This window comes from Dipteris shenzhenensis, chromosome 2 (genome assembly GCF_047967505.1).
Source record: "Dipteris shenzhenensis isolate YYH24624 ecotype China chromosome 2, Dip_SZ_1.0, whole genome shotgun sequence".
In the NCBI taxonomy this organism is placed as follows: domain Eukaryota; kingdom Viridiplantae; phylum Streptophyta; class Polypodiopsida; order Gleicheniales; family Dipteridaceae; genus Dipteris; species Dipteris shenzhenensis.
The window spans coordinates 42,709,595-42,737,093 of NC_141597.1; the positions used below are offsets into that span (position 1 = coordinate 42,709,595).

The 27,499-nt window shown below is 44.4% G+C and overlaps 1 pseudogene; it reads right to left on the reverse strand.

The window, feature by feature from the left end:
* Positions 1-24,837: 24,837 nt before the first annotated feature.
* LOC147904781 (aspartyl protease family protein 2 pseudogene) lies at positions 24,838-27,249 on the reverse strand (annotated as a pseudogene).
* Positions 27,250-27,499: the final 250 nt, after the last annotated feature.

The window sequence follows — 27,499 nt, forward strand, 5'->3', positions numbered from 1 at the left end:
AACTTTTGCCACTTAAACGAGTAGGTTTCCACAAGTTGGATTGTCAAGTACCCAAAACCACTTCAAAATGTCACTCCAATCTTCATTTTCAAGTGTTTTTAGTTAAATTTGACACTACAACCAGCTTAACAATCATTCTAGCTACCTCCTTGTAAAAAAAAAACATCAAAAATAATAAAAACAAGCTCAAATGCATGGCAATGGCTTTATGGACAAAATGTTGGAAAGTGAGCTTTTTTACTCTAAAATCACTCTTTCTTCACTAGTTTTGCACTTCCAATCCACTCCTAATCTCCACTAACAAGGCCTAAGCACATGTGAAATGGGTTGTTTATGGGAGGAAGCTAAACAAATGCAAAATTAGACTTCATATCTCTCTAGTAGCGATGCCAAAGATGCATCTAGTAGAGACACACGTGTTGTGGGGATGTTGGAAGTGTGCCGTTGAAGCTCCTCACTCATGTGCTACTCCTTGTGGGAGCATTGTGTAGTAAATCCTTCAATGTCACTTGAGTGCCTATCGGATCATTGCAATGGGGTTCCCACCGAGAAGAAGGGGGAGAGAAAATGAGAGAGGAAGGGGAGGGAAGAAGGAAAGGGGATGGAGAAGGAGAAGGAGGTGAAGGGGGATCATGGCAAACACCAAAGGCAAACAAGGAGAACAAGCAAACCTCAATCTCAACACATGAGCAAGAAGAAAGCTTGTATTTCTCAAAGGTTGCATACAACAATGAAGACCAAAGTCAACCACTTGGCCTTTTATACATGTCACCTTTTGAAGGGAGGGCCAACCCTATTCCTTGTATCATCCTCTCTCTTTTGTTACACTTACTTGGGCCAATATGGTGTGTCAAGGCATATATTGATTCTCTCAACCTTGTTTTTTTCTTCAAATGGCTCTTACGTTATCCATATATGGGATCCAAATGGCTCTTGTGTTATCCTTGCCAATTGGGGTGATCTCAGTGACTACTTCGAAACTGAGCCATTTGTGGGTCAAAACTCGTAGGGTTTGGATGGGCCAAATCCGTTAGCATGCTCAATGGCTATTAACAGAACTAGGTGCAAATCTCTCCACTAGCCTTATGATTTATCTTGTGACATGAAAAGGGCTATGACGTCAAGATTTGGGCACATGGCCAAATCTCTCAAACCTTGGTGGCTTGAAGAAAGTTAAGAGATCAAGATTTAGCTATGTGGCCAAATCAAGGTGCGACTTAGAGAAAGATATGATATCAAGATTTGGACACATGGCCAAGTCTCCCATTATGGTCTCCTAGTGGTAGATCTAGTTGCTTGGCCAAATCCTTGCACACAAATGTCTTATGTGGATTTAGCCACATGGCCAAATCTCTTTAGACCATGGTGCTATAAGAAGAAAATAAGTATGACATCAAGATTTGGTTGCATAGCCACATCTTTCCAACCTTGGTCTTGGCCTCAAATATCTCAGTAAGAATAAAAATTTTGAATTTTAAAATTAAGTTCAAATCATATCCTCCTTTCAAAATTCAAATTTCAAATTTTGAGTTTTACATTTCAATAAGTTTCAAATTTCACATTTCAAATATCAAATTTCAAAATTTCAATCTTTCAGTTTCACATTCACACTATAATTACTATGGTTTTTAAAAAGTAATATTGCTAAAACTTGGTGATGCTATGGAAGAGAAGCTTCCTTGGATGGCTCAAGGTATTGGATGATGGAAAATGATTCACTGAGATAAAGAAACAAGGAAATTGACGTGGTAGGAGATAAGGATACTAGCTCCTTGTCTGTCTCTGTTGAGTGGAGCTTTTATCTTTAATGATCTATGATAGACCTGGGTTTTGGTTGCAAGTCTTAGCACTTCTTGTTTCTCCTTGGGGAAAGCTTAGTGATTGGTTGAGTGTCTCATTAAAAGGTATGACTACGTAGTTGAGATTGTAGCCACTTTTTCTCCTAGATTTGGAAGGAATCCTTGATGCTCTTAAATTGCAGAGTCTACAAGACTGACATTCAGGGAAGGCCATGCTCCCATCCTACAACAACGTTTAGAGATGGGCGTGTGTTGTGGAGGACTATCCTAGCACAAACTACAATATCAAGGAGATAAGGAGGAAGATAAGGAAACATCCTGGCTCAGATAAGGAAATGGCATCCTTTGTTCAATGTCCTAGATCAGATAAGGAAATGGGAACCTTCATTCAAATCTGGTTGCAATGGTAATGGTGACTTTCATTCAGGAAATTGTGGCCTTCATTCAATACAAGTTAAGAGAGAAAGAGATTGCTGCTGACAGGGATGTAAATTAAAGGAGGCACTAGTAATGGCTACCTTTGTTCAAGAAATGGCAAGCTTCAACCAATGCAAGTTATGAGAGGACATTACCACCACCGAGAAAAAAGTCGGTTCAAGGAGGTGTTTGAAGGCTCACCCTCATAAAACATTCACACCATACTTAAGGCTAAGGACCCCCCACTAGAAAGACTGCATTTTATCCCTACTTTAATACATCAGCCCGTTTGGGACCCAAAATGGACCCCGTTTAAACCACGGTTTCACACATGGAAACACCATGCTATGGGGAATTTTTCCAACCCATTGCACACCATTTTGGCATACCTAGAACTCGTTAATTCATGGTAGCATCAACTGATTTCAGCCTGGGGCTTAGAAGTGATGCTTGAGTCCTAGCTGCCCTATGAAATCCTAGCAACAACAAAAAAAGCATATAGTTAGTCCCTACCTAGTTACTAGGTCATGTGCACTCACACGCTTTTGCTTAGACACATAGTCGATTGCATGAATAATTGTACTTCACACTTTCATTCCACACTCTCAAAGCATGTGTAAAAATAATCTCTCTCACAAACACACACAAATGTCATACCTGCACGCCAACTAATCTAATGATCAATGGTACACCATATGAACATGGATGCAGGTTGAGAAACAATGCCACTACTCAAGAGGATGTGCAGAAAGAGCCCACCACCTCAACCACAAACCCCCTCCAGAGTTTGCAGCCATTTAGCTCCTCTCAATTACGGCGATCACAGGCATTTGTGGTTCAGAGCAATATCTCTGAGGAGGATTCTGTGCATGACATGGAAACCAAAGAAGAACAAATGCCACCCTAGTCACCACCAGCCTACACAACCATTGACAGGGCCTAGTCATTGGAACTTGTGGATGTGCACGATGAAGTCATGCAACACACTATACCCATGATAGATGACATCAAGCCAATGTGACAAGGTCCCTATCCTATGAACCCCAAATATGCGCTCATAGTGAGAGAGGAGAGAAAAAAACTCATAGATGTGGGATTCATCTATGAGATAGAGAATACAGAGATTGGGTGTCAACCATTGTGATAGTCTTGAAGAAGAATGGAAAGATCCGAGTATGTGTAGACATGAAAAAGTTCAATGCTGCCACAAGGCGTGACCACTACCCCTTGCCTTTCATATGGAGCATGTTCTAGGAAGAGTAGTCGGGAAGGAGGCTCACAACTTCCTGGATGGGTTTTTAGGGTACAATCAGGTATTCTGAACGGTCAATATAAAACTACCTTTGCAACCGAGTGGGGTGTGTATGTGGCCAAAGTGATGATATTTGGACTCACCAACGTGCCCGCCACATTTCAGTGGCGGCGACGGCATGGCTGATGATCACCGCCTTCGAGGAGTACCTAAGGGACTTCATGGAAGTCTTCTTGGATGAATTGTGCATCAATTAGAGATAATATGATTAACTAAAATACCTAAAGCTAGTCCTTGAGAGGTGCATGTTGTACTAGATATCCTAAATCCTCTCGTGTCAATTTTTGGTCAAACACGGCATGATTCTTGGTCACATAGTGTCCAAGAATGGCATATGTATGGATTACAATAAGATCAAGCTCATTCTAGAGTTCCCCCCCCCACGAACGCCAAGGGAGTGCAGTGGTTTACAGGCCATATGGGTTACTATCAAAGATTCATCTAGCTCTTCGCAGGCATAGCCCAACCATTACACGTTGTTAGTAGTCTTTGAGTGGACCAAGTAATGTCAGAGATCCTTCAAAGCTCTCAAGCTAGCTCTAGCTACACCACTAGTATTGCGAGCCCCATACTGAAATCTAACATTCCACATCCACATAGATGTCTCAATCGGATGCATGTTAGCCCAACTAGGGGAGTACAACTTGGACTTCCTTGTGTACTTTAGCAGCTAGCAATTAAATGATGTCAAGGTTAATTACACTACAATGGAGAGAGAAGGTCTGGCCATGGTTTATGCAGTTATGAAGTTTAGGCATTACTTGCTAGACAACAAGTTCATCTTCTTTGTTGATCATCAAGCACTACTATGCTTGGTTAACAAGCCAAGCATGACAGGATGCATAACAAGGTAGATGCTAATCCTCTTGGAGTTTGCCAGTCACAGTGCATAAAGAAAAGAGTCCCCACATCCTATCCAACCATCTCTCGAAGAATCCCAATGGAGAAGCTCCAACGAGAGTCAAAGATGACCTCCCAGGTGCTCCCTTATTTATCGTTGACATAATTCTGGAATGGGCAGCTGAAATGGGTCACTACCAGGCAAACGGGTTACCTATGGATAAAGCCCTCAAGAGGGATAGAGCCCACAAACTCATTAAAGAAGTACCAACTAATTACAGGCCAGCTCTACTGCATGGGTAAGGATAGCATCATGCGTAGGTGTGTGTGCGAACATGAATGTAGACGTGCTCAAAGAAGCACATTCTGGGATAGCAAACTTCATTGCCCCATTGACATTACATCACATAAGGTGTTACAGGTAGACCGCTAGTGGCCAACTCTCTTTGGAGATGCATACGAGTTTATCAAGTGATGTAATATCTATCAAAGAGTGAAAATCCCACATAAAGTAGATATGATGCCCCTAATGGGAATATTAATCGATCAGCCTTTTGAGAAATGGGGCATAGATTTTATTGGTCCTATAAGACTAGAAGCTAAAGTAACAGGAGCCAAATACATTATCCTGGCCATAGATTATTTTACCAAATGGGTGGAGGTCCAAGCCACAAGGAAAGATGATGTGCGGTCCACAACTATGTTTTTATATGAACATGGTTTGGGTGTTCCTTGGGACTAGTCAACGATCAAGGAACTCACTTCCTCAATGAACAATAGCAATCTTGACTAGTGAATTCATGATCTTACATAGGAAATCTATGCCATACCATTCCTAAGAAAACGGCATTGCCGAAATCTCGAACAAAACGTGTTGCAAGATTGTAACTTGCACAATCAAAGCCACAGTCATACCAAGTGAGAGCACAAGCTCATCACATCTTTGTGGGCCTACCAAACGTCTTACCAAGTGGAAACTAACTACACACCCTTTAGCTATCCAAAATTTAGTGAGGCAAGATACTATTAAAAAAGGGATATGGAACCTAAATTAAGATACCATGCTAGTCCAAATAAAATAACATCAAGTACAAATCTTTGTACCATAATGGATTAGATGCCTACCCATTTTGGTCCTATTTCAACCATGGATGCCTAACATGCCCATGCCACATAGGTTTTTTCTAAAAAAGGTGCATGTACCAAACCATTTTGTGGACAAGATTTGATAAAAACCTTGGACTCTCAATGACCTATATGCATACCAAGTCTTATCCAATCATGGGTCAAGGAGTCATGTATTTTTTTTACCCTATTAAAAATTCAATGATGCAAGGTGCGGTTTTTAAAAAAAACATACCTTAAAATTACCTCTCAAGCTTTCAAACCACATCAAAACCTTGCAACCACCTCTAGACCTTGCAACCACCTCTCTCACACTTCCTTGGTTGGGGAGACATCCATAGGAGTGAGGAGAAACATACAAGGCTCCCAAAAAACAAATTTGTTTTCTAGGTATGTTGAATTTTTTTTCTTTTTCAAGTTCCCCTTTTTCTTTCAATTTGCCTTCCATTTTCCGTTTGCCTTTCTCTTCCCTTTCCGATTTTTGTTTTCCTTTCCCTTTCTCTTCCCTCTCCAATTTCATTTTCCTTTCCCTTTCCCTTCTCCCTTTTCATGTGTCTCTCCCCTTTCCCTTTTCACTTCTCCCTTCTCTCTTCCCCTTCACTTTTCATTTTCCCTTCTCCCTTTCCATTTCTCTTTCCTTTTTCCTTCTCCATTCACAAAATTGTTGGAGAGGATGATGCATGAATACAATCCATATGCCAGTGGATTGGTTGCTATGGGGGAAGTATTGAGAAGAAATCCACATGCAAACTTGAAGATGGTAATTTGTGAGAGCCGGTCAACTTCCAGAAAGTACTTGGTCCCAACAGCTAGCGAGGTTGCCGCTATCATGCCAAGACAAGGGGATGACTCTGATGTTAGGAATTGAGACATCCAATTTTTAGACACAATGGATTGATAAACCAGAATATCAAATTTGCATCGATCATACATGTCACTCATGTATGTTCTATTTCCTCGAGGGGAGGATGGATGGCATTTATATATCCCTTATAGAGATGTTCCTACTCACGTATCATTACATGATGTACAAAGGAAAAATTGTGACACAAAGACAGTATTATGCATACCGTCGACAGGTAAGGCCTGATAAAAGTGTGTGCCTTCTACAAGGGGGGAGATTATTACAACAATATATTGTTGATGCATATAGTAGCATGGAAGAGTCCAGATTAGTGTGGATACGCAACAATCAATCTTCTTTACGGGCAAAAGTTTATCAAGGATTGATGGACAAGGTAAACGCAGCTGATGCAGTGCAAAATGTAATGGGCAATGGTGTCAGGTGTAGAGTTGTGTTGCCATCCTCTTTTATAGGAGGACCATGGTATATGTGCCAATTATACCAAGATGCAATGGCAATTGTGAGAAAAAAGGCTAAACAAGATTTGTTTATCACGTTCATCTGCAACCCAAAATGGTTAGAAATATCTGAAGGATTGTTGCTAGGTCAAAGAGCACAAGATCGCAGGGATTTGACAACTCGTGTATTTTATAAAAAACACAAGGATATGATACAATCGATTATAAAGCATAATTTGTTTGGAAAAGTTATTGGATATGTATGTGTGATTGAGTTTTAAAAGAGAGATCTTCCGCACTCACACATACTATTGATTTTGGAAGGTGCATTCAAACCTACTCAGGTTGATCACCTCAATGGAGATGTAGTAAGCTCGTCCTTTGGCCTACTAGTAGTTGTAGAAAAGTTTACACACAAGAAGAATCTACACAGATAGGGAGAGAGATGGGGACAGATACCGGAGGTAGATTACCTCCAAATCTAGCCTCCTCTCCTGATGTGTCTTCTCACATGCATGGATTTGACAAAGACAGCTTTGACAACGACGTTAGAAATCAAAACGACTCTCATTTTCCATTGTTGAAAGACCTCGCTCCCTCGCCACCTACTGATAATGGACTTGTAGGACCTCTCGCTACAAACTCTCTCACTCTAGCCTCTAGTAGTAGAGACTCCCAGTAGACTCTGTTAAATTACATGGTGCAGCAGAATAGAAACTAAACAAAGAATAGAGAGTACACAGCAAACTGGAGAGGAACAAACTTTTTCTTCAATACTAATGTAGTACAGATGATGGCTCCGTCCACCCATGTGCTCCCATAGTGGAGCTTAGATGGCAATCTAGACAGATACTACGTGAAGAGCTACTAGCTAGAAGATTTGATCTGATCTAAACTGATCTGATACAATGGACTAGGGAGGTTGCCTCTTTATAGCTATGAGGGTGGTAGTACGATCAACGTAGTCGGTGGAGTCGACCAATCGACCTAGTTGGTGGAGTCGACCAGTCAACCTAGTCGGTGGAACCGACTAGTCATCCATGGAATATTCCCTATACCATTGCCTTGGGGGATCTCGCCCCCAAACCCCCACCAGGGGGGCCATTGGCCCCCCTGGGACCCCCTAGCTACGGGCCAGATGGCCCCCAAGCCCCAGCAAGAATAAGGGGCTCCCACACAACCACCTTTCTACCATCAACAGTCTCATTGATAGACCTCATCTGACATGCAAGTCAGGATCCATCCAGTGTCCCGGGCTCACACATGGCTTCTCCTCATATGGGGGCATTACAACTTGAGTACCTTGGACCACTGATGGTTACTAGGAGGGTGGGGCATTGAGCATATCTAACACCCCCCCTCAATGTTCACCCGTAGGTGAACTACCTTCTCGGCCCAATGCCGAGTCTCTGAAGATGACCCTGAAGCTGATCCTTCCCGAGTGCCTTGGTGAAGATATATGCTCCATTTTGCTCTATTGGATAGTAGACCAATTCCGCTATCCCATCCTCGATCAAATCATGCACATAGTGATACTGAATCTCTATATGTTTTGTGTGCGCATGAAACACTGGATTTTTAGCAATGGCCATGCAACTTTGATTGTCGCACCTCAGAACAGTTGCCTCATCCTCTTGCACTCCCATGTGCCATAAGTTCCTCCTTAGCCACACTGCTTCACATGCAACAAAACATGCTGCCTTGTACTCAGCCTCGGTAGAAGACAATGCCAATGTTGGTTGTTTCTTATTGATCCAAGAGAAGATACCTGAACCTAAAGAGAAAAAATATCCAGAAACTGATTTCCTGGAATCAACATCTCCAACCCAATTTGAGTCACAATGACCATCCAAGGAAGTGCTTGTACCATAGGTGATGCCATAATCAATAGTGCCCTTCACATACTTGAGCAAGGCTCTCTTACATGGGGGTGGTGCAAGAATTTAGAGGAGGGTTATTCACTTTCCCGTTCACATGTAGAACTGCTAGCCGTGCCAGCAAAGGTAACCATGAAGGAATAGGAGGAGATTACAGCCCCCTCAGATCGTTGACAATAGAACATGCTAGAACGAAGTAGCTTCAACACGAGGAGAACTCAAACCAAGGTCAGGCGCTCCTGGTTCTGATAGCTTGCCTAATGGGCTCTTTCAAAGCCAGAAAGAAGAGAGTTTTTCATCGCCTAGCCAAAACCCCACTCCTCGCCTCCAGGTTGATTCAAACACAACTAGGAAATTAGAGGGTGGATGCCTCAATGCTCAACCAACAAATGGCCCAGGACCCGCCTCCAAGTCCATAGGAATAGAGCGAGGAGCCAACTAGAAGGACAGCAGAAGAGAAACTGAAGGCCATCCATCAGCGGACACATGACAACCTCAACATTAGGACCAACAGCCTGAAGCTGAGGAGAGCTCACCTTTTAAAGGTAAGGTGGTAGCTTTCCAAGATGAAGATAGGCTTGAGCAATCAATTGACTGGTTAGAATCTCATGCCTTGATTGGATACTTGCCTAGCCCTAGGCCCCTTGCTACTTTCCTAGAAGGTTGGCTTAGAAAGGCTTCTTTTTCTTTCTTTTTGAAACTGAAGATATGGCTTGGAAGGCCCTACACCATGCCTTATGGACTCTAAGGCATCAACCCCTATACCTTGAGTTTTGGTCTCAAGAGTTTAACCTTGATAAACCAAGGTCCACTTTTGTTCCTTTCAGTCAAATAGGTAGAGGTTCAGAAGAAACCTGCTGTACCTCTAGAAAAGGAGAGGTTAACCTTTCCTTTGGCTACCAACAATACCTTTGAAGCTCTTATTGACAAAGAAACTAAATAGTGGATTCAAGATGCCCAAATGGAGGAAGCTAGTATTAAACCTGGATGGTCCAGAGAGTTTGAAGAAGATGTAAATCAATTGGATGCTAGCATGAGAGTCAAAGCCAGGAGACTTTGAGGAAGAACTTCCCTTGGCCCAAAAAGAGAATAACTCTCTTGGACCTCTAGTTAAACCTCAAGCCACAACTCTGAATAAGAGAAGGATCTCTCATGTAAAGGGCTAGAGTGCCCCACCCAAAAGCCCAACCCCTAAGGCTAAAAAGGGGAAGAGCAAGAATGGTGAATAAACCATTCACTTTTCTTACCTTTAATGTCTGTGGATTAATTGACCCTTGGAGGAGTCATGAATTAGCTAAATGGCTGAGAGACAACTCTCTGTCTCCAACTTTTCTTGCATTACAAGAGGTTAAAGTGACAAATGACACTTTGGGAAAGAGACTAAAAAGAGTAGACAGCAGAAGAATTTGGTGCTTTACAAGTCATGATGAAGGCATGGGTGGCAATGCAATTGGTGTTTTATCTCACTATCAAGACTGTGTTATCAGATGTAGTCAAGACCCTAACCATAGATGGATTGCTTTGGATTGCATAATAAAAAGTTTCTTCTTCACAGTCGTGTTAGTGAAAGCCCCCATAGGCTCTTTGGAAAGAAGAATCACATGGGACTCATTGTTGAACCTAGGGAGTGATTGTATAATTATGGGTGACTTCAATATATTTGAGAGTATTAAAGATAAATGGATGCAGAAGGGTTCAATTCTCAGGGGATTTGAATATTAGCTTTGGGAAGATGTCAAAGAAACTCTTCAAGTGGTTGACATTGGGGCTCCAAGTATTTTCACTTGGAGCAACAAATAGGTTGGGGACTTGAGAAGAGAGGCCAAACTAGATAGAGTCTACTTGGCTCAGTCACTGATTGGCCAAGCTCTAGATGTCAAGCAAGTCACCTTTTCCTCTCTCACTCCTTCACATCATAAACCAGTGTAATTTTCTTTAGACTTGGGTTTTGGAAAGAAAGGTAACTCCTAGTTTAAGGCTGACCCTTCCCTCTTGAAGATGCAGACAATATAAAAAGAGATAATAGAGAGTTCGTGCTTTTCTTTTGTAGCAGAAGAGCTGAATCTATGGCACAGGGATGGAAGGATGCTATTGAAAAGGTGCAGGCAATTCTCAAGGAATCCAGAAAGAACAGGGCAATCATTAGAGCAAAAAGGATGGACAAGCTTAAGAAAGACACTCAAGACTTAGAAAAAGAGCTAGAAACAATGACATCAATGCTCAACAATAGTTACTGATCAAAAGAAAGGAAGTAAGAATACAAGAACAGATCAAGCTTCATAATGCCAATATCTACTTGAGAGGGTGGTGGACATGCAAGATAGACAGGCCAACCAAAGAGAATTTCAGGAGGATCACGAAAAAGAGAAAACAAGAGGAAATCCCTTTGCTACAAAAAGATGATTGAGACTTGGCCCATTCAGAATCAGAAAATATAGAGATAATAGTCAGCCATTTCAGAAACCTACTAAGCACGGTAGATTTAACATACCATAATGTTCTAGAGGCAAGATTGAAGTGCCATTCAGCCAGACAACCATTTGTTTCTAATCTAGATAGAAATCAACTGGAATTAGAACTATCCCTTCAAGAGCTCAAAGAGGCTATTTTTGCAATGGCTGATGGCAAAACCCCTGAAGAGGATGGGCTTCCTGCTGAATTTTACAACGTCTTTTGGGACACTGTTGGCCCTTCCTTATTGGGCTATCAGGAATGAGAGTATCCAACAGGGGCTGCTCCCAGGGCATTTAAATGGAGGTGTCATTAAACTTATCCCAAAGGAAGGGGACAGAATAGTGCTAAAAATTTTGAAGCCTCTTACCATGTTGAACTGTTCATATAAGATATATGCCAAAGTAATTGCTTTGAGACTTAGACACAAGATGGACAAGTGGATCCTGGAATAGCAAAAAGGTTTCATCAAGAACATACATTTATTGGAGGCAATCGTCAATCTCTGGGAAGGGTGCACCCATGTTGAGGAAACCAAGCAAGAGATATGTCTTATTAAGATAGACTTTGATAAGGCCTATGATAGACTCACCTGGGACTTTCTTCTGCAATCACTCAAAAGCTTGGGTTTGGGGAAGAACTTTAACTCCTATGTGGCCTTGCTACTATCAAATGCTTCTACAAAGGTTTGTATGAATGGGGAGATATCTCAAAGTCTTATGTTAGAAAGATCCATCAAACAAGGGTGCCCTCTAGCCCCCCTCCTATTTGCAATTGATGTTGATGCCTTGGGGTGGCTGATTAAAGAACAAGTAGATGCAGGAGAAATCAATGGCATAGAACTCCCCTCAAGAAATCAGTTGGTTAATGAGCAATTTGCAGATGACACTACCCTTACAATCAGAATAGAGATGATGTGGACATCCAAAGGGCAATGGAGTGCATGGACATTTTTTGCAGAGCATCTGGGTCAAGGATAAACCACTCCAAAATAGGGTATGCTTTATTAAGTAGAGACAATCTAAACCTGTTAGATCAGCTGGGATGCAAAAAGATACCACATGGATATATTTTCAGGCTTTTAGGTATCCCTAGGGGATTCAATGTCAAGATTAAGGACATATGGGAGTTGTTCCTTGAGAAATTCAAAAAGAATTAAACAATATCAGGGGACTGCAGGCAAACTTGGTAGGGAGAAGGGTAGTCCTAAAGCATTGTATTTACCCAATCTTTATTTTTTATCTCTCTTGCTGGTGTCCATCCAAAACAAGATTAGAAAAACTCATAAGGATATGCAGATCCTTCTTATGGGGTGGGAATGACACCAGAAGAAGGATTGCCAAAGTTAAATGGGTTTTTTGTACTAGGCCAAGAAAAGAAGGAGGACTAGGTGTCATAATTGTCCAATTGGGAGCCTACAAGTTAGTAGCCACTTAGATAGTTAAAGTGGATACCAACCCTGATAGGGACTGGGCTAACCTTCTTCTCAAGAATTTTAAGCATGTCAGACCTCTCAGAGCCCCTAGATGGAAGGACTACCCTGTATTGGTAGCTATTGGAAACCCAGAACCTTGCTCTACCATAGGGAGCCAACTATGGAAATCCCTATGGGGTGCCTATGAACAAATCAAATGCTATATCACACTCATTGGGAAAGGAAGTTTCATGACTTTGGATTCCATATGGGTATCTACCTTTTTTCCAAGCCAACAGTTGAGTGATAATGAATTTTTGAGAGCTTGGCATTTGGTAAAGAAGGGAATCTCTTGCTGGGGTGACCTTTGGTACAGGCATAATATTAGATGGAAAAATTGGCTTGAGATATAAGAAGAGAGTTCAGACTTCAAAATGTAGACCAAGATCTGATCATGGGAAGAGTGCAGTTGTGGGAGGGGGACATCTCTTGGAAGGGAGGTAGAGTGCTTGATTACACCAAGGAGTTTGGGTGGGTTGGTAGCTCATCCCTCTTACCTATACCCACACCCTCTAAAGGTATAGAGGAGGTTGTAGTTAAGTTAAACAAAAGATGGAACTGTGCTGATAATGCAAAAAAATGGGCACTCAGATTTGAGTTGATATGGAACAAAGAAATCCTTGAGAAAATGTCTACTCTGCTATGGCTAACTTTGCATAAGGCAGTCTGGACCAATGGTAGAAGTCTCAGCATTGTTGGCAAGGGGGATGGTACATGCAAATGATGTGTGATGAATAGAGAAGACATTTTTCATCTCTTCATTGCTTGCCCTAGAGCAAGAAAAGTATGGAAATATGTGCAAATCAGAATTGGCGAGCCTATAAATTGGAAGGCCATACTATTGGGGGATGCTCTCAAAATACCTTATGCTAAATGGTCACTTATTAGAGCTTATGCTTTATGGTTTATATGGATTTCCAGGAATGCTTTACAATTCAGTGATGAGATCATGCATGCTGACTAGCTCTTTATTAATTGGTATGATTGCTTTATGCTTACTAACTGATCATTCTCTGCTGTGCCTTGAGCTAAGTTCCTCTTGGATTAGGAATTTCATAACTACAATGATTAGATTACCCAAGTGCAAACAGAAATGGATGAACACACCCAAGAGGTAGGAAGATGTTCTAATTCAAGTTTTGACATGCAGGCTCATCTCCTCCCTCCACTCTGCCTAGTCAAAGAAGAACCTGCTGAATAGTCTACTCCAATTGGAATCTGCTCCTCACTTGTTTATGCTCTATGCACAGGTCATTGCTGAAGGCTCCTGCTTTGAAAGATGGCATATCAACAACTCCTTGCTGGGTTTTTCTATTTACCATGGAACATTGTCTCTCCCTTGGGTTATCAAGGACTCAACTGGGGTCCATATTTTGAGACTTAGCATCTTGTTGAAGTTAAGATACTGGTTTTGTTTCCTCTTATTTCTAGAAAGAGGTCTTTTTGTATGCTGGCATCCCTCTTTAGAGATGAACTTTTTGTCAAAGATTTGACAACATTGTACAAATGATCCGAATATAATCAAAAAAAATTTTGCCCAAAAAAAAAAGGGAAAAAAAAAGAAGAAGAATCTACACAAGCACCTCGGCAAGATCTGCAACTATGACAGGAAGAGAAGCAAGGAATGCATCCACTTCTCAAAGCTCACTGTGCCCACAAATCGGCAAGAGTTCTCCAGTTGTTGACCCAGGTTAAACACACGAACCACCATCAATCTATAGTACCAAACATCTTTGAGAGGCTAGAGAGAGCCGCAAGTCACCAACTGGGTAGATTAATTCTGTACTCAGATGAAGGAGAGCCCAACGACACATGGGAATGTTCGGGGAAACCCAATGATTTACATGCCTGTACTTTACCACATGTTGGAACAATAGCCGCCAATCGGATATGGGCTCACTGACAACGAAGCCAAAGTAGGCCTCTTATATGACCAATCCCAAAAAGTCTCAAAATTGATCTGGGTGCGACCCCACCAAGTCAACTGAGGGAGCAATATGAGGACCGTCAATTGCGGAAATACCTGGAGAGAAAGAGACACCTCAAGGCCACAAACCATAAATCTGAAGTTAAGGTGACAATCTAGGCCCCCATTGATGTGGAAATGTTTCAAGGGAAAAATACAATAAATATTGGCCTCCACTCGGAGCAACAAGTATTCCCCCCACCTCCTCCACTCCCTAGACTATAGCCACCACCACGTTCCAACCCCAAGAGCCATCTTCTTTTTTCATTGTCTCTTCATCTTCACCATGGGCAAGGCTCACAGAAGCCATACAGTTTTACAATGCACTTAAGTACCAAAGACCTGGAGGATACATCAAAATGTTGGCCGAATAGTTATCAAAGATAGAAAACATGGAGCTCTAGCTACTAGATGGAATGGCCCAACTCCCTCAGGTATTGCACACAATTTTGTAGCAGAGGCAAGAACACGCCTCCCAACTATCCTCCTCTCTACTGCAAGCACAAGTCAAGGCATGTGAAAGCCACACCCTCATGATTGCCGCACAAGCTACCAGGAAAACTACCCTAGATAGAGCAGAGGAGTATAGGGCCAAGGTAAAAACCTAGAGGTTACTGTTACAAAGCTCAAGGATGAGCTCTCTACCAGTGAATCCTTGGTTCAGATCATATGATGGACTAGTTGGACAAGGAAGAATCAAGCCTCAGAACCGCAGAAGAGCTTGGGGGGGTCACTCATCATATGTAACCCTATCACATGAGTTCAACAGAAGGATATTTTTTATTTCTAAAATTTACAAAAATAAATATACATAAGGGACTATTTAAAATAGTTTTGGAAAAAATTTACAGATTTGTATAGAAAAGGGGTACATTTTATTAATGAAAAAATTTACAAATAAGGGATTTTAAATATAGACCTTGAACGCACGTGATATAGAGGGTTTATACATAGTGACCCCCCCGAGCAGAAGAGCGATGGACACAAACTGAGCAAAGGACTAACCGACAAATCTAGATGCTTCAAGACCTCCTTACATAGGATTGAGCCCTCACTATCGCATTACAAGCCAAAAACGAGTAGGTTCACACTTTGGAGACCCAAAGGAGCCCACGCTAGAAGACATGGAGCAACAGGAGTTCACAATGTACAGGGAGGTCTCTGACTGCACACTATCCCTAGCACAATCGTCCAAACACTTTAGGCACACTTTGACACACTCTGTGCACAAAATCTCATCTTCCACATCAATCTCACTACCCCTCTCCCACCCAAACATCCTCCGCCAAAATCTCGACCACCACTGCCACCCCCGTTCTTGCACCCCTGTTCTCGCTATGTTGTACTTCTCCCTTGACCTTCAGCCTGTCAGCCTATCCCCTGCCCCTCTGATCTTCAAGCCTGAGCCTCCCACCCCACTCTCTTAAACTTACAGGCATGGTGTCGAGTAATCACCAAGTCCACCAATTATCCACGGGATGATGACGTGATGCAGCTACCCAAGCCTGACGAATTGAGCCCATGGGTATGTACTCTAAAAGCATCCAAGCTGACATCAATTGGATGCAGACCTATGGCTGGGCTTTGGCAGTTTAAACTCAAAGGCATTTTGTTGGCTATCGCTCCACGAACTACCACCCCCTTGTCACATCAACATTTTGTTCAACAGGGTGCTACAAGCTCTCCAGGACTCACTCAAGTCCTTGGTGAGTAATTTTGAAACAATTCACACAGCATACCTCAAAGTTGTCATTGAGGAGGAGGGGCAAGAATCCATCTCCATCTTTAATGCCCCCCCCCCCCAGCATATATATTTGTCACCCAAATCCCACACACCCTACAAATCCCACCCACCCCCCTCAACGACCTGCCAATCCCATTTTTCCTACTCTTCCTGGCACAAACCAACCCAAATACTCCTCTAACACCTCCATGACTAACACTGCACAACATCGGACCTCCCAGTCCATATCCTCCAACACTCATGTGGACTCCTTGTGGACCTCCTAGAAAAATCATTCAATACATTGCTATGACTGGCAATTCTGGTCCACAAGACGATTGACCTTTTTCCCATAGGGAATGCAGAGAAGGATCCCATGCCAAATGTGGATGATGATGTTCCTCCCATGACCCACTCCTCACCACTAGAAGATGTACAATGGCAGACCAACCTACAATCCTTCCAGGACTTACCGACAGTGCTCTCATGCATCTTTTGAGGCACAATTGGAAGGCTCCCACAAGCTCTTGTACCCTCACTATGTTTATCACTCAATCCTTCAATGACTAGAGGTGAGCCGACATGAAGCGTACACGTGGTGGCTACCACTTAGCTCTAGACATGTCCATTTCCCTCACCACATAGACGCCGACCTTCAACCATGTTGGTGCACCCCCTTTTTAATAAAGGAGCAATTTTGGTGCTACTATTGCAACACACCCCCTCTTGAGCGGCCTCATCCATCCCCTCTATATGCCCATGGAATGATGATAATCGATATACAAGAGCCTTTTGAAGACAGGGAGAAGGTTGAGAGAATCGATATATTCCTTGGTACCATATGGGCCCAAATAAGTGTAACAAAAGAGAGATGATGATACAAGGAATAGGGTTGGCCCTCCCTTCAAAAGGTGGCATGTATAAAAGGCCAATTGGTTGACTTTGGTCTTCATTGTTGTATGCAACCTTTGAGAAATAAAAGATTTCTTCTTTCTCATGTGTTGAGATTGAGGTTTGCTTGCTCTCCTTGCTTGCATTTGGTGTTTGCCATGATCCCCCTTCACCTCCTTTTCCTTCTCCATCCCCTTTCCTTCTTCCCTACCCCTCCTCTCTCTCTTTCTCTCCCCCTTCTTCTCGGTGGAAACCCCATTGCAATGATCTAGTAGGCACTTAAGTGACACGAGTGAAGGATTTACTATGCAATGTTCGCACAAGGAGTAGCAAAGTCGACGGAATTCGTGTAATGGCGACGAAATGAGCGTGGCTTTCTCTGATTCCTTTCAACCAGGGGTTCGTCCCTTCGAGGTGGATCTCCAGCAGGAAGGACGTGGGAAATGGTTGAGAACCGGAGGAGAACAAGCTTAAGCAAACTTTGGGAAGAAGAGGAAGAGATGGTGAAGAAGAAGATGATGATGTGGCAGAAATGGGCTCAAGGGGGATCAAAGGGCTCTGATACCATGTTGGTAAACTGAAAGAAAAGGAAAGAGTGGACACAAACTCAGAATACTTGCATTATGGAATGAATAATAGTGAGGTCCTTAAGTAGGCACCTCATACATGCTCACTGACATCACTGATGACTTCAGAGCTCCACAATCATCTCCTCAATCTGCTCCTAGATTCTCTCAATCATCCTATGTGGCTCTCCACCACCTAACTGTGCTTGTGGGCACCTAACTATGCCTCTAGCACTCACACATAGAAACCAAGGTGTGCCTGAGGCATACACCTTGAGATATCCCAACAGTACTCTGCTTCATACTCAAATGGCGAGTCTACTTCCTCAGCTTGTAATTGATGTATTGGAACTACCTGAGGAGCTGGATTTGGTGCTCTTGGATATGGTCATGGATTCAGATTCTTGAGTAGTTGTGGGACTTGTGTCCAAATGGGAACATGATTTAGCCTCGGAGCTGGGGGCGCTTGTGCAAGTGCCAGTTGCTCATATAATGGCATGGGTGCTGCTTGGTATTGTTGAGGTTGAGGCAAGTTGTTGTGCATGTTGAAGATGCAACTGTTCTCATCATGGCCACCGACGATGCAGATTTGGCACCACAACCTTGGCAGTGGATTTTCTTATGGAGTGATCCTGGCTCTTAGGACCGGGCACTCATTTGCTGTATGATTGGCCATGCAATGTGGACACCAGACATTTTCTCGCTGTGGATATGTTTGAGTTTGTGGCTGAGACAATTGAAGTTTTTGTTCCATGGCCTGCATCACGTCTTCTTTCAGCTTCAGGGTCATGGCCTCTAGGCGATCTTCATTTGATGTTTCATTAGTGGCCTTTGATTTGCCCTTTTTTGAGTGCTTATCACGTGTACTAGATTTGCCGTCATCATTGCTAGTGTCTAAGTCAGTCATGCCATCCTCGATGTCAATGGCTGCCGCATGAGTAGCACTGAACGTTTCATAGCTGCTTATCTTTTTCATATCCTTTCGGATTTTCTTTCTTAGTCCTGCAATGGACCATGCCATGAGGTACTTTGCCTCTGGGCGTGGGTCACATTTGGCGATTAATCTTTTCATCTTACCCGGGTACGTGCATACATCTTCTCGTCAGCCTTGTTCGATCTTGCTTAGTTGGAGAGCGGGATCATCTTGTATCCTCTCCTCTGAAAGCGTCGTTTGCATTCTGTTTGAAGTAGGTCCCATGTGGCATGTTCTTCCACTAGAAGGTCCAGGTACCATTCAGACGCTTCATCAGTTAAGGCCATGGGAAACTAAGCCACCTTGGTTTCATGGGGATTGATCTCCACCTGCTCGGCATGCGGCATCAAAATGTTGGAGGAATCGGGCTGGATCTCCCCTACCATTATATTTGGGAAGTTCTATTTTTCCCAAGGGGCGTCTACCTCGATTGTTATTATTTCTTTGGTTAAAGAAATTGTTAGCCTCTGCGTCAAGGTCAATATCCCCATCATTGTCATGACGGCATCTAGCCATGTTGGGGTGTGGAGGAGTTAAAGAGAGTGATTGAATCTGAGGGGGGGATTCGGGGTAGAGGATTTGTGGGGGCGGTCATTACAGCAGAGTTATATGTGGATGTGGCAAGCGTTGGAGTCAAAGGCATTGGCCAGAGAACGTAGCTGCATGCAGATTGGGCGAGATTTGCCAAGGGTGTCTCTACCACAAGTGCGGGTGTGGATGTAGTTTTGTTGGGAGGGTTAGAGTGGTGTTAGTTTGTGTAGGGACCATTGTGTTAATAATGTGCCAAAGATTGTCCTACATGTGTAGGGAAATGTGCCAGTGCAGACAGATCGTTAATCAGAGGTCAAAGTGTGAAGATATGAGCGAATTTGTGCGATACGAGGCCCACACGGGGGCACGAGTGAGCGAGTGCTAGAAATGCCAAAATGGTGTGCAATGGGCTAGAAAAATGCCCCGTAGCATGGTGTTTTCATGTGTGAAATATGGGTTCAAACGGGGTCTAGTTTGGGTCCCAAACGGATGAGTTACGAGGGGTTAAAGTAGGGGAAAATTTTGCTTTGTGGGGTGGGGGGTCCTAAGGGTGGTGTGAATGGACTTTAAGTCCAACTGAGGGGTTGGAACCAAATTAATCTAGTTAGGTTAGCTAACCTATATCCTCCCAGTTATTGTAACTCAGAGGTTAACCTAACTAAGTTGACTAACTACAGTTAGTTACTAACTGAAGAGTTAGACTAACCTAATTGTTATTAAGTAATCGAGGTTAGACTAACCTAACTAAACTAACCTAATGTCAGTTAGCTAACCCACCTAAGCTAAACTAACCTAGGTTAACTAACCTAATCTAACATCACCTAGGTTAACTTAACCTAACTAAGGGGAAAACTAACCTTCTGTAGGTTAATACTAACCTAGGGTAAAACTAACCTAACCTAGGTTAATACTAGCCTAGGGTTAGCTTTTTTTTTTGGGTACCATGGGGGGGGGGCTTCCTCGACGTGGTGCGGGGGAGGGGGGGGTTCGAGTAGGGGGGGGAAGGGGGAAGGGGACGGAAGGGAGGGGGTATGCAGGGGAGGGGAGGGGAGAGGGGGTGGTATGGGGCGCCGGGTGGAGAGCGGGGGCGCTGGGCGGAGAGGGGTGAGCGGGGGCAGAGGGGGGCATTGGCGGGGCGGGCTTAGGTCTTTAGGGGAGGAGCGACTGGTGAGGGGGGTAGAGAGAGAGAGAGAGAGAGAGAGAGAGAGAGAGAGAGAGAGAGAGAGAGGGGGGGGGGAGGGAAAGAAAGAGATAGAAAGAGAGAGAAAGAAAGAGAGAGGGGGAGGGAAAGAGAGGTAGAAAGAGAGAGAAAGAAAGAGAGAGGGGGAGGGAAAGAGAGCTAGAAAGAGAGAGAAAGAGAGAGGGGGGGAGGGAAAAAGAGGGAGAGTGAAAGAGAGAGGGGGAGGGAAAGAGAGGTAGAAAGAGAGAGAAAGAGAGAGAGGGGGAGGGAAAGAGAGGGAGAAAGAGAGAGAAAGAGAATGAGGGGGAGGGAAAGAGAGGTAGAAAGAGAGAGAAAAAAAGAGAGGGGGAAAGAAAGAGAGAGGGAGAGAGAAAGAGAGAGAGAGAGAGGGGGGGAGGGAAAGAGAGAGAAAGTATGAGAGGGGGAGGGAAAGAGAGAGGGAAAGAGAGAGAAAGGGGGAGGGATAGAGAGAGAAAGAGAGAGAGAGAGAGGGGGGGGAGGGAAAGAGAGAGAGAGAGAGAAAGAGAGAGAGAGAGGGGGGGAGGGAAAGAGAGAGAGAAAGAAAGAGAAAGGGGGAAAGTGAGAGAGAGAGAAAGGGGGAGGGCGTGGTGGTGAAGGGGGGTGGTGGAGATGGAGAGGGGAGGGGGGAAGGGGGAGATGGAGGGGGGAAAGGGAAAGGAGGGAGGGGGGAAAGGGGGGGTGGTGGAGATGGAGGGGGGAAGGGGGGGAGGGGGGAGGGGGGGAAGGGGGTGGTGGAGATGGAGGGGGGGAGGGGGTGGTGGAGATGGAGGGGGGGAGGGGGAGGGGGGAGGGGGTGGTGGAGATGGAGATGGAGGGGGGAAGGGGGAGGGGGTGGTGGAGATGGAGGGGGGGGAGGGGATGGTGGAGATAGAGATGGAGGGGGGAGGGGGAGATGGAGGGGGAAAAGGGGGGAGGGGGTGGTGGAGGGGGGGAAGGGGGTGGTGGAGATGGAGGGGGGGAGGGGGGAAGGGGCGGTGGAGATGGAGGGGGGGAGGGGGAGGGGGGAGGGGGTGGTGGAGATGGAGATGGAGGGGGGAGGGGGTGGTGGAGATGGAGATGGAAGGGGGAGGGGGAGATGGAGGGGGAAAAGGGGGGAGGGGGTGGTGGAGATAGAGGGGGGGAAGGGGGTAGTGGAGATGGAGGGGGGGAGGGGGAGATGGAGATGGAGATGGAAGGGGAAGGGGGGGAGGGGGTGGTGGTGAAGATGGAGGGGGGGGGAGGGGGTGGTGGAGATGGAGATGGAGGGAGGAGGGGGAGATGGAGGGGGGAAAAGGGGGAAGGGGGAGGGGGAGATGGAGATGGAGGGGGGATGGTGGAAATGGGAGGGGGGGTGGTGGAAATGGGAGGGGGGAAAAAAAAGAGAGAAGAAAAAGAACTTGACGGATGAAAATCCAAAGGGAGAGAAGTGGTCACCTGAACGCTCTCCAAGTCTTTCTCGATGTAACGGGATTGCTGAGGAACAATGGACGGTGGGTGGATGGCTAGGTTATTGCTGCGAGATGGGCTCAAAGTCACTTACAATGTGAGGATGGGAGTAAGGTGGTGGTTGATGGAGAGGGAGGAGTGTCTTGCGTAGGGCTTGGAATGAAGTAGAGGATGGAGGAAAAATGTAAAAGATGAAGAATGAGGGGGTGAAGTGGGTTTTTATAGGAAATGAGTTTAGGTTTAGGGTTAAACCCTAAACTCTTCCCGAGTTGTAACTTGTTATGGATAGCTCGGATTGCTCTTTTGCAAAAAGGTGAAATGATCAAAATTGCAAGCTCTACGCATTCGTGTCCACTACCTAGCCTGATTGTTTATCAAGTGGCTTCTATTTAAGAAATAAAGAAAATTTCTTAAGGTAGTAACCCAAGGTTGGTGCTTGGGGTAGATATGTTTGGCTAGAAATGGAAAAAAATTTTACTCTCCTTGCCCTTGAGTGTTATGTTTGTGAAAGTTCGAAGTAGTTTATTTTATTTTTTTACACATACCTACGTATGTTTTACTCATTACTTGAGACGCTAGTCTCCTCGGCCGCGGGGCCAAATATTGGCTCTTTCCTATGGCTTTCGTAGGAAGAGCACGTTCTTCTCAGTATGTAGGGTTCCGAGGCTTTTTGTCACCTACAGATATATTGGGGTTGTCGTTTGTAGTATACGTGTAGCTTAGGACCTCGAGTCGTGTTCCGGTGAGAGAAAAGGCTTAAGTGTGGTAAGCAAACACAGTGCATGCATGTGTAAAAGGAACATGTATCATCATGGTTGAGGTAATGAAGACTTTTGCCTTCATTGAGGGTTGTAGGGTTTAGGAGGAGTTTAAGGGTTAGGGGGAGGTTCCAGGGTTTAGAAGAGGTTCCAGGGTTAGAAAGAGGTTCCAGAGTTTAGAAGAGGTTTCAGAGTTTAGAAGGAGGTTCCAGGGTTAGAAGGAGATTCCAGAGTTTAGAAGAGGTTCCAGGGTTAGAAGGAGTTTCTAGAGTTTAGAAGAGGTTCCAGGGTTAGAAGGAGCTCCAAGGTTTAGAGTAGAGTACATGGTGGAGAACTCGTCTCCCTCGTAGATCATGGAGTTTAAGGGTTGAGGAACTAAGGGTTTAGGGGGAGCATAGGAGTGGGAGAGGAAGAAGGTGTAAGAGCATGGGGGAAAGAAGAGAGAGGAGGGAGGAGGAGGAGGAGGGAGGAGGAGAAGGGAGGAGGAGGAGGGAGGAGGAGAAGGGAGGAGGAGGAGGGAGGAGGAGGAGGGAGGAGGAGAGGGAGAGGATGGGTTGCAAGGTTGGAGGAGAGGGGAGGAGGAGTTGCAAGGTTAGGACATGCTTTTGGATGTGGAGTGCAAGGAAACATGGACACTTGAGACAATTGCTTGGAATACCAAAGTAGAGCTCAACACAATGCCCCAAAGAGTGCGGGCTTCATTCCATTATGGGGTATTTATACAAGTTGGAGAGCTTCTCTCTCTGCATGTAGGAATTGTAACACATTCTCTCTCTACATGTAGAACTCGCATATAGAAGTTGTAGAAGTCGTATGTAGAACTTGTATGTAGCAGTTGTATGTAGAACTTGCATGTAGAACATGCAAATTGGATTTCTAAGAGGGATTATTTCTAGCCTTATGCAAGTACAAGTGGAGCTTTGCCGCTACTCTACACACACATTATGTTCTACCTAAGTCCATGTTGACACAAAGTCAACATGTTTAATTTGTTTTCTTGGGAGTTGGCTACACTAGAGTCTCTTTCATGCAAGATGCATGTTATTTTAGTCATCGAGACTCTAAAGTAGTTAGCACAAGTGGAAAATATCTACTCCAAATATGCTCACAAGGATCTTAATCCATGCAAGGGTTGTGTTAATCCCACTAAAAATTGCATTTGTCTCTATGAAATTCAACATACATTGCAATGACTTTGTTTTCCTTAATGAGAACTATTCCAATACGTATAAAATTTTTTAGATGTAAATAATGCCTTAGATGATACCTATAGATCCGATTGTTGGGGCATGAGATGTTCAATTATTTTGAGCCAATGATCCTCGAGTTCAAAAAAAAAGGAATTATGCACTTATAAGGATCCATGTAAAATCTCACGTTTGCAAAAGGTAGTTTTTTACATGCAACCAAAAGTAGAATGTTGCAAGATCACTAAGGTACATTGAATGTAGAGGAAGAACATGTGCAAGGAAAATCTCCAAAATGGGGGCATTGAAATACAATGATGCAAAACGCTTTCTTGCAATTCTTGGATGCAAGGAAAGGGGCCTGACTACCATTCTTAGATAACTTGATTCAATTGTATCGTTTAGCTCTACTATGATGAAGTGTTTCCTAATGTACATGGTTTGAAAGGTGTTTTTGAACACCACATTTATCCAATGGATGTCAAAACTTTGAAATAATCCTATTGCATAGGTAAATATTGCAAATTGGTTATAACATGCTCATGATTTTGTTTAAAAGTCAAGGAGATCAAATCACTCCATAAACTCAAATTCATCCATTAAAAACATAGAACTTTGCTAAGAAAGAATCTCTTAAAGAAGTCTTACAAGCAATGACAATGAATCTAGGTTTCTTTGAGTTTTCAGGAAACTACGTAGTAAAAAGATAAAGACGATTTGCATAGAGAAGTTTTGGTGTTTCAAAATCACATCCGTTCTACATAGAGGACGAATAGCGTATGGCTTTGCACTTAACTTCTCTTAAAAAAGATTGCAAATAAAACTTTTTGCAAGTGAAGACAAAAGCATTTGAACATTTGCGCACATAAGAATTCACGAACTTTTGCTAGAATCAAAAGTGATCATACATTCTTTAAGATCCCAAAGATTGAAGGAAATGATCAAAGCGAATGGGATTGGGATGCATCGTAGTTTGAATAGAAAGCGTAACAAATGTGGAACAGAGAGCTGTTTATGTAAACCTTACGAATAATGCGCTTCAGTGCGGATAGAATTACGTAATGCAAGCTCATAGAACTGTCTAATTGCGCTGCAGTGCGGATAAAATTACATAATACAAGCTCATAGAACGGTCTAATTGCGCTGCAGTTGCGGATAGAATTACTTAATACAAGCTCATAGAATTGTCTGATACAGACTAAGATTACATAGGTATTTTGTGGATGGAGTTTATGGAGCACACCAGTTGATCGTATGCTGCGGAGGAGAATAGAAGTATATAATACAGGCCCTTAAGATATGCAGCTTGCAGCTTGTTGAGCACAGCGTCATTTGTGCAGCGTAAGCACACCGATCCCTCAGCACTGGTTGGCAGCAAAACCAATCCTAGAATACTTGCCATCAAACACCACCCTGAAACCTTGCTGTTGCACATTCCCGATGATTGAAAGCCCCCCCGCGGTGCTTGCAAAGGCAAGGCAGTATGTGGCTTCGTTGTCCACAGGGATGAGGAAGTTTTTTGGAGGCAAGGATACCACTGCAGTCCCAAAGTGAAACGCCAGAGTGGGCACTCTTACAGAGGTCCTCCCAGATAGATCGTAGCAAGTATCGAACAGAGCGAACCCCCCAGTGGAAGGCAGGCTCCTTGTGGCTGCTCGGAACGCGCTCCGCAGAGGACCATAGGCCGTTTCCACCAGTCTCGTCACAGATGTGCCAGAATCTATAATAACACCTCCGTTGCCAGTACTCCCATCGATCTTGAAAGCTGATGCAGGGATGGTCAGCAGATTGCCTCCTACGCTTATGCCTGTCAGCGAGACGTAGTAGAAGGTGTCCAGCTTCAGATTCTTCACAAGGGGAGTGAAGACTGTGCCTCTAGGAATGGCAGCGTTGCCGAAGATCAAGCTGGAGAAACCCTCTGTATCCCTGTCTACCAGACAATAAGAAAACGTCTTGCCATAGGACGCTCCTATTTGTGATGGGAAGGATAGCGATCCCCCGCCGAGTCCAAGTAGACCAGATGCTCCGACGAACAAGCCCTCGTTATCATGCCCGCATCCCAGAGCCACGCTCCTCATGGTGGCTCCATTGAAGCTTAGCGTCTCCATCGAAAAGTCTCCTTCTGTGAAAGATCCATCGCCATAGGCGACTTGATAAAGGCATTGCTTGGTCCTGGGCTGGCAAGTATGGAGATCCAGCTGAGAGCATATGGACGAAGTGCAAGGTAACCTTTGGAAAGAAGAGGAGGCGCGAGGATTAAAGACGGGAACTGTTTGAGGATAGCAATCCTCACAGGGGGCACATTGAAGCCACAAGATGTCACTTCCGGTATCGAGAACCAGGAAAGTTTGACTGGCTGGAGTGCCTACTCCAAGACTGATAAAGTATTCTCCGCTTCCCTGCTTAAATCCAGACGTCACAGGGCCGGAGAAATGGGAGATGGCCTCTTCTTCAATTGTGAAATTCGCAGCTTCCACGGCGAGCTCACCGCTCTTGACCCCCAGAGAGGCAATGCGGGCACGGAGAGAGAGAGCGTCGACTCGAGCAGCATCCCGTCCGAGCCTCTCCCTCAGAACCTCCTGAGGCTTTGCGTGGGGATCACCGAAAGGGGAAGAAGGAGAGTCTCTGTGCATCACTCGCAAAGTGAGGCTTGCACCATTGGCATCCTGTGCACTATCTGTCCACCAGTCCAAGTTTTGGGCTTGTTGGGCCAGCGAATTCTGGTTCTCTTGCCTGAGAGGGACGACATGCAGGAGCTGGTAGCCAGCTCCCAGCTGATCTCTACGAGCGAGAGCTGCCTCGATGCAAAGAGTCAAGAAGCAGACAAACAGGATGGAACCCAACTGAGCCATTGAGAAAACACGTGCAAGCTTCAATGGAGGAACAGAGCTTAAACGATATCTTTGGCACGCTCTCAATGCTGCGACTTTGCAGTTTTCCTTCGACTTTCGAAATGACTCTAGAATTGCGTGAATTTCATCGCGAGCGCTGAAGCTCAAGTGCTTCCTAAGAGATGGAGGCTGGATGTGCACCGTGCCTTTGAAAGCACTCGTCACTAAAACTCAAATTCCGAGAAATTCAACGCGATGGCTGAAGCTCAAGGTGCTTGCAAGGAAGGGTGAAAGCGCATCGTGCCGCTCGAATGACTGACAAGGAAGAAGATGGAAGTGCAATGGAATAGTATGCAGATGTTTCCACAGGCAACCCAACTCACCAGCAAGCAGAGTGCAACACAAACACTCGAGGGAAAAACCAGGATGAAATGGCTGAAGTTCGTGCACAGGATGCAGCTTCGGTGCTCAGGTGCAAGTTGGGATGCACAGTCTTTAAGGCCATCTTAAAGTGCCAGTGTAGTGTGAGGGAGACGCGTATAAGAATCTACAGGAGGGTCTCTGAGGCATCAAGCTGGAAAACCACAGCAAGGATGATTGATGCTTGACAGAAGCCTCGTGACCTTTAGTCTTATTAGAGAGGCCTACACCTCAATGGAGAGTGGGCACCTCAGAAACCGCATGATTTGCAAGTTGGAAAGAGGCCTAAAGACTCATGGCAACTCCATTATCTGGAATTGGAAATGTGCCCTAAGGTCCTAATCAGGTGTCGGCAGCTGCACGATTCAGGCATAAACGGACTAAGTTCTTAATGGACCTGTCAAATGGAATCTTCATTGTCAAGAGAGCA